A 6,915-nucleotide genomic window follows, 5' to 3' on the forward strand; every position below is an offset into this window, starting at 1 on the left:
TGTGCAGGGGCAAAGCAGAGCTTCCGGGCTCTGCCGACTGACTCCTGCATGTCAGAGAAAGAGGAAAGACGACGCATGACAAGAGTCAGAGAAAAGTGCTCCAAAGAAAGAAAAGTTGACAGCAAAACAGAGCTTTTAATCAAGAATGCACGCTCTTACCCTGTATCTAGACAGAAAGTGTAGTGTTAGCAGCACGTTTAGCAGCCAGTGACTACACAGTGTTCAGGTACATTGTTGAGCGTAGGTCAACCATGTTTTGGAAGCACTCAGAGCCCAATACACAATGACTGTAATAAAGTGTATAAAATGGAGCAAATACTTCCACAGGCAGTTCAAAACCAGTTTGTCCTGGAGACAAAGATTGTGAAGTATCACCACAGACAAAGTACAAATCTTTGGAGCAAACATACCCACTCAAATCCCAACTGAAGGCACAGAGAATAGGAACAATCTAAGAGCCCAATATGATAGATCCACTTTATTTTAGGATGTACATTATTTAATTTTAAATACTTGAAATGAGAAAAGAATATGTATTAACGATTAGAGTAGGCTACTTGGCTTATTATGTTTTTCATGATTGATTCAGTAATTTTTATTTCATGAATACATATGAACGGCTATTATTGGTGTTTTCATTCCTTTTCCACAGGTAGTTTTCCTGATCTGCTGTATTACAACAGCCTGACTATTTACTGTCCAGTCAGATCAACTGACCAGTCAATAAATCATTTGATCAAAGGGGTGTTGCTGTCTGGTAAAAAACTTTCTCGTATGATACACCTGTGGTTCCTCACTCTAAGCTGCTCCAGGAGCCTCCTCTCTCCTTGCTCCTCATCTTCTCCAGGTGCATTTAAGGGATTGGAAGATCCTCTATGATGGTGGAGGGGGGACGATATCCGGGTTACAAGAGGAGAGAGGATGCGAGGAAGCATTAGCCAACATAATGAAAAACACCCTGTGTTTACAGACCTGCTAATTCAGCCAATCATCTCTCTGTTTATAGAGCTGCTGGTTCAACCAGTCATCTTGGTGACTTCTACCATGGACGGGGTCTCTGAGGCCCAGCAGCAGAGGTTTTGGGTGCACCGGGGCTCCAACTTCACCATCAGCTGCTCCGTCCAGCCTCAGTACCCAGGAGGCTCCTTCCAGCTCACCTTCACCTCCTCCAACACAACATACAACTACACGCAGCCAGCTGTCAATCACTCTGCTGACTTCCTGTTTCCTGCTGCAGACCCCGGCCACCAAGGAAGCTACAGCTGTGTTTATGGCGTCTATTTTTTCTCTCATAACTTCTCCTCTGAGAGCCGTCTGCTCTCTCTCACTGTCACAGGTAAGCTGAAGCAGAGTGTGAAGCTCAGTGAAAAGTAAAAGACAGCAAACGAGTCAGTGAAGCCAGATAAGCACTATAATGATAATAAACAGGACTTTACATGATGAGCTGAATGTCATCAGGAGAACTCAGAGCTTCACCAGGATCACATTTGATTTAACTGCATGTAAAGATGTTGATTGTTAACGATCAGTTGAATCATTTCAACCAGACAGGAGCTTTAAAGAGACAATCAGCAGACTTTCATTCTTTCTTTCAAACCGGCTGTAAACACGAGTTGTTTTTGTCCAACATCATCAGCATACAGAGGAGATCAGATGATCTTATAATCAACAATCTGCTTCACACTTCAGTGATTTTAGGAGATTTAACGTCACTAAAGTTTCTGTTTGATGGGAGCTGTTGTTCTCATGATGTCATGTGATCTAATGTGATGACTGAATGTGTCTCGTCAGATCCAACAGTTCATATCATCAGACTGGTCGCCCTGCCAGTGACTCTGCTGTTGGTTGTCGCTGTCGTCGTTTTCATCCTGAAGGTACTGAACACATGTTTGTTGTTTAGAGGACTGGTTGAAATGAAGCACTATGCCTATTTACATTGAACTGAAGAGAGGAGTGATGCAGTAACTTAGATCTGTGTTGTCATGTCTCTCCAGGCCAGTAGGGGGCAGAAGTCAGACCCACAGGAGAACATTGAGCTGGATTCTTATAACCTCAGTGTCTCCAGAGCTGAAGGGGAGCCGGCTGAAGAGGAAGGAGCCCAGGGAGCAGAGTAGGACCTCCAAGGAGCCACAAACCACTGAAGAAGAACATCATCAGTCTCAGCCCAGTACAGCGAGGAATGACGTCCATATTGGTCAAGTCCACTGCTTCTGATTTAGATCCAGCCAAAACAGGAAGTAGTGAGACCTTTGTTAAGACCAGTAGAAGAAGAGCAGAGAGGATATCTGATTGGACCATTTGTAACATTATTATCTGTATATAGTTATATTTTATCATCATTAACTTCTCTCATGTGAACAGCTGTAACTGTTTTTACTTAAATATTTTCATGAATCCAGAGTTTTATGGTCTCATCTGGATAAATGTTGAGTCATCATTTAAATCATTTAAAAATCTATCCATTTGTTTGATGAGTTTATATCTTTTGTCTTCACTGCCTTTAATATACTATATACTAGTTATTCAGCTGAAATGTGTTATTGCTTTTTTTCAAAATATTTGCTTTTTGTATTAAAGAAACTGATTAGAGAAAAACTTATTGAGTGAAATTAAACGTTTTATCTTTGTTTTGCTGTTTTCAAGAAAAAAAATGTTTTACAGAATTTAAAGCACATGTGTTTCTGCTGAATGTTCACTCAGCCCTCATTTATTGTATGTGACAGTCAAGTAAATAAATCAATTTCTAATGTATCAATAACACTTTAACACTTTGCTGGTTTCATTTTGAAGGTTAGACCCCCAATAGAAATTAGGATTTTCATGATATTCTGGTCAATTTAGTGCACCTCTCCCTCTCTACACTGAAAATCAAATAATACAATTATTATTTATTTGTGACAATACATGAAAAAGAGTTAGAAAAGTCACACAAAACAATATTCTTACGACTGCACTCATAAGGACACAATCTAGAAAAGACCTACAGCGAACACAAAAAAACCCCAATTTGACAAGACTGGAAATCAGAAAATAAATCAAATAAAAAAATGACCCAGATGAGCCCCATGCACCCATAGAGCACGCTCACCTCCGGCTAACTTGAATGGGGATAAAACCATAGACTGTATATAAATATGGACGTAGTTACCGTGACGTCACTCGTTGGTTTCTGAAGAGCGGTTTTGAAGCTCAAAGCGAGCCGCTCCGGCCGTCGCCATCTTGGCAGTGCGTGACGCTGCCTAACTCCCAGCCAATCAAAAATGGGCAAAGGGGCGGGCCGAATGGCTGAAACAAGCCACCTAGCGGCTGGCGGACCTGTCACTCAAAGCAGCCATTTTCTTCATTATGCAGAACTTTACGGCTTAATAAAATTTAAACGGGTGAGTTATAAAAACATTCACCCCCCGTACAGTTGTCATGAAAGAGGAAATTAGCTACAGAGACCAAAACCGTTGTTTGTACCAGGCTGTAAACATGTTTATTTCTGCTGTAAAGTTGGGCATTTTAACATGGGGGTCTATGGGGATTGGCTCGCAAGTGGTCATTCAAGGAACTGCAGTTTTTGGCACTTCTACATTGGCTTCATTTTACAGCCCCAGAGGTTGCCGCTTGGATAAAACATTTCGATCATGCGGCTCTTCTAGACTTTTGAAATGTGATCGGACTGAATGGATCAAATTCTGATAGTGAAACGAGTCATTTTGCAGGGTTTGTGACGCTCAAATAAATGTATCCACTGTTTTACAGCCACCCCTTATCTCATGATTGTGTACAGGAAAAATGCTTTGTCAGACCCGGAAGTTGTAATTACACGATTTGGCCACTATGTCAAATTGGTTTAAAATCCCGGCGTGTTCCTGGTGGCTTGATCCTGAGTAATGAGAGAATTGAGAAGTCTTTCTTCATGATGGTGGACCAGAACGATTTCCGGGTCACCTGAGGAGCGACGAGATATGGAATGATGAGTCCTATCCTGGATCAGGAGGTCAACAAGTATCTATGTCGCCTGAGAGGCTTTTCCCAAGGTGAGACAGGCCATCACTGCAAGCAACGGGTCACTCTGAATATGATCCGAGAGCAAAGCAACATCTTCTGTGTTTGCACTGACCAGCCAACTGTCAGTGTTGAAGCATCAGGACCCTTTTCCTAACTGCAAATGTGAAACTAAACCAGTTACACTCTGAATAATTTATATGAACTGAACATGCAGCCCAACAAAAACATGTTTCTGTGGGTAGATCTGAAAACAGTTCCTTTACTAGTCACTTTTTCTATCACATCCACTGTTACATCTCAAACTGACCATGTTAGATGGTGTGTTTCATAACCTCAACTACCCAGTTATTAGCTTCACATACGAAGAAAGAACATAACCTCAACAAACTAAAAAAATGCCCCCAGGGTGTCTCTTAAAGTTCCCATACTACCGTCACGAAACATCATTTTCTAGGGTTCCTGTTATGTTCTGGGACGTTCCCAGAACGTTAGGGGGACCTTTTAATAACAAAATGCGAGTAAATGTGGCGGCTAACATTGTAAAGTGACTCGCTAACTTGGCTAGTAATGAATCAAACTCTAAATATCACTGCATCTATTTGGAGCAGGCTGTAGAAACAATCCTCCCAGTCCTAATCCCACATTTCCCATGAACACTATGTCATCATGTGTAATACAACCATTGGCTTGGATGTAGCGTTTGGTAGAATCAGGCTTGGACTGGCAATCTGGCAATTCTGCCAGATGGACTCGTCCACCTAGTGGGCTGCAAGGCCACCAGCAATGTGCGGAAAAAAACGTGGAAAAACAAAATTCAACCTACTTGTCACTTGATGTTGGAACAGCCCATCTGATTTGGGATTACACAGTCCCAGTTGTCAATAGGCTACCTATACCATAAAGGCCTTTACACACTGGCAGCATTTTGTTTTTCGTGCAATTAATTTGCATGCTAGTATGTTTTTTCAAACTGTTGTTTTTGTCATGAGTACTTTAGCACAGAATGCAAATGTTAAGTGGTGAAAAAGCGACGTAGTTATTTTTGGAACACGGTCGGTTTTACTGAGTTTTCACACAGTGAATAAAAGCATCAACCAATCATGAAGCATAATAAGACAGCTGTTTATTGCGGAAGGTGTTGAATATCCCGCTGTATGTGTTTTGAACTTTACTGTGTGTCATTTACTGTATGTACATTGATTGATCAGCTCCCAGTCTGTCTGTTTCACTGCAGGCTCACTGGCTATGGTGGGCAGGGAAATAAAGCCAATGAATCAATGTATTGAATCATGTATCATGTATCATCATATGCATGATCATTATGTATTTATAAATACAAACACTGTGGATTTCCTCCCGTGGAGCCGACATGCAAACAGACGGCTGCTTCTGTGGACAGAGACGCTGAACGCAGGTCGGCCGCAGAGAGGCGGAGAGTTTGGACGGACTGTTGTGCTCACGAGATTAATTTTTCTTCTGCTTGTGATAAAGTGTGAGAGGATCAGAGGTGACTCTACAGCTGACGCATCGCTCTGGATTCCGCCGTATTTCTCGTTTGGTCGTTGCCATTGTTGTGGAAATTTTCTCTCGAGAAAGAAGGCACATGGAGACATAAAGAAAGCATTAAACATTGTTACTTGTTGAAGCAGTTGTAAACACTGTACAATCCATCACATCATCAGTAACAATTATACAAATGTCCAAACACAAACAAAAATACAATCATCTTGTATTTTTGGAGAGAAAGCATGTTGTTCAGCCAGCCCTTTCTCTAAAGATTGTGAACTCAAACTAGACAGCTTTATACCTCTCCAGAAGCAAAGCTAAAAACAGTCTGGTCCCTAAATGGACACTTCCACAAACCATTACACCTTCTTACAAACAAGTATGGTCTCTAAAACAGTAGGCTTAAGACAAAGATATCTCTAGCTAACCCCAGAGGTCAGCAAGCAACCCTCAGATAGAAACAGGTTCAAGAGTTCAACTAGCCTAGGAGTAGGATTTCTTCACCAACACGTGTCCCCAAAATGACGATGACATTACATCACATTCAGTTGATAACAAACATTGACTCCTTAGTCTGAAAACATTTGTAACATATATACAAAAGATTTATAAAATGATAACCTACTATTCAATTTTCTTTCACACCATGGCAATGCAAGTCCATGAATTTGGGGGGGCGGAGCTTCTGAAGGAGCATGACAGGAGGGTTTGTTTGGGTGTTTAGTTCAAATATCAACAATCTTTCTCCAGAATGACTGACTCTACCTTTAACCACAGTGTTGTCACACCATAAAACATAATTATGTTTTAACAGTGATGTGCACCAGTAAAGGCGGCATATTGGAAAACGCCTCTCTGGGTCATTCTGGAGTACATGTACAATCAATGTGGTTGTTTAATTATGAGGATGATGTTGCTCTAGGCTGATTTCTCCAACACCTCAGTTGTATGAAACCTTTTAAACCCATATTGAATGCATCAATAATAAGGTTTAAAAAAGCTGTTTACGAGGTTATTCACCTGACAGCAGCGGCTCAGTCAGACATCATTTGATTGATCGCTCACCTGCGAGGGAACTTCGACTTGTTGACCCACGCTGCTCTCAGGTGTGAACGCTGAAGCAAACATCAAAGCAGGTGTGAGCTATAATTGTACTTCAAACTCAACAAAAATGTCGCTGATTGCTGCTGTCACTGAAGAGACTGACTGATGTGTCTCACTGTAATCTGATTGGACAGATTTCACTACTTTTCCTTCCCGAGGTGTCAGATCAGGCAACTGGCTTTCTACAAAACTTAAAAGAGCTTCACTGGAAAAGTTCACTGCCAGCAGCTAGAGAAGCTAGAGAGCTCATATCTATCACTGCCAGAGAGAGACAGTGAGAAATAGCCAGAGACGCCTTTATTAAATCCA

This window comes from Thunnus thynnus, chromosome 1 (assembly GCF_963924715.1).
Source record: "Thunnus thynnus chromosome 1, fThuThy2.1, whole genome shotgun sequence".
In the NCBI taxonomy this organism is placed as follows: Eukaryota; Metazoa; Chordata; class Actinopteri; order Scombriformes; family Scombridae; genus Thunnus; species Thunnus thynnus.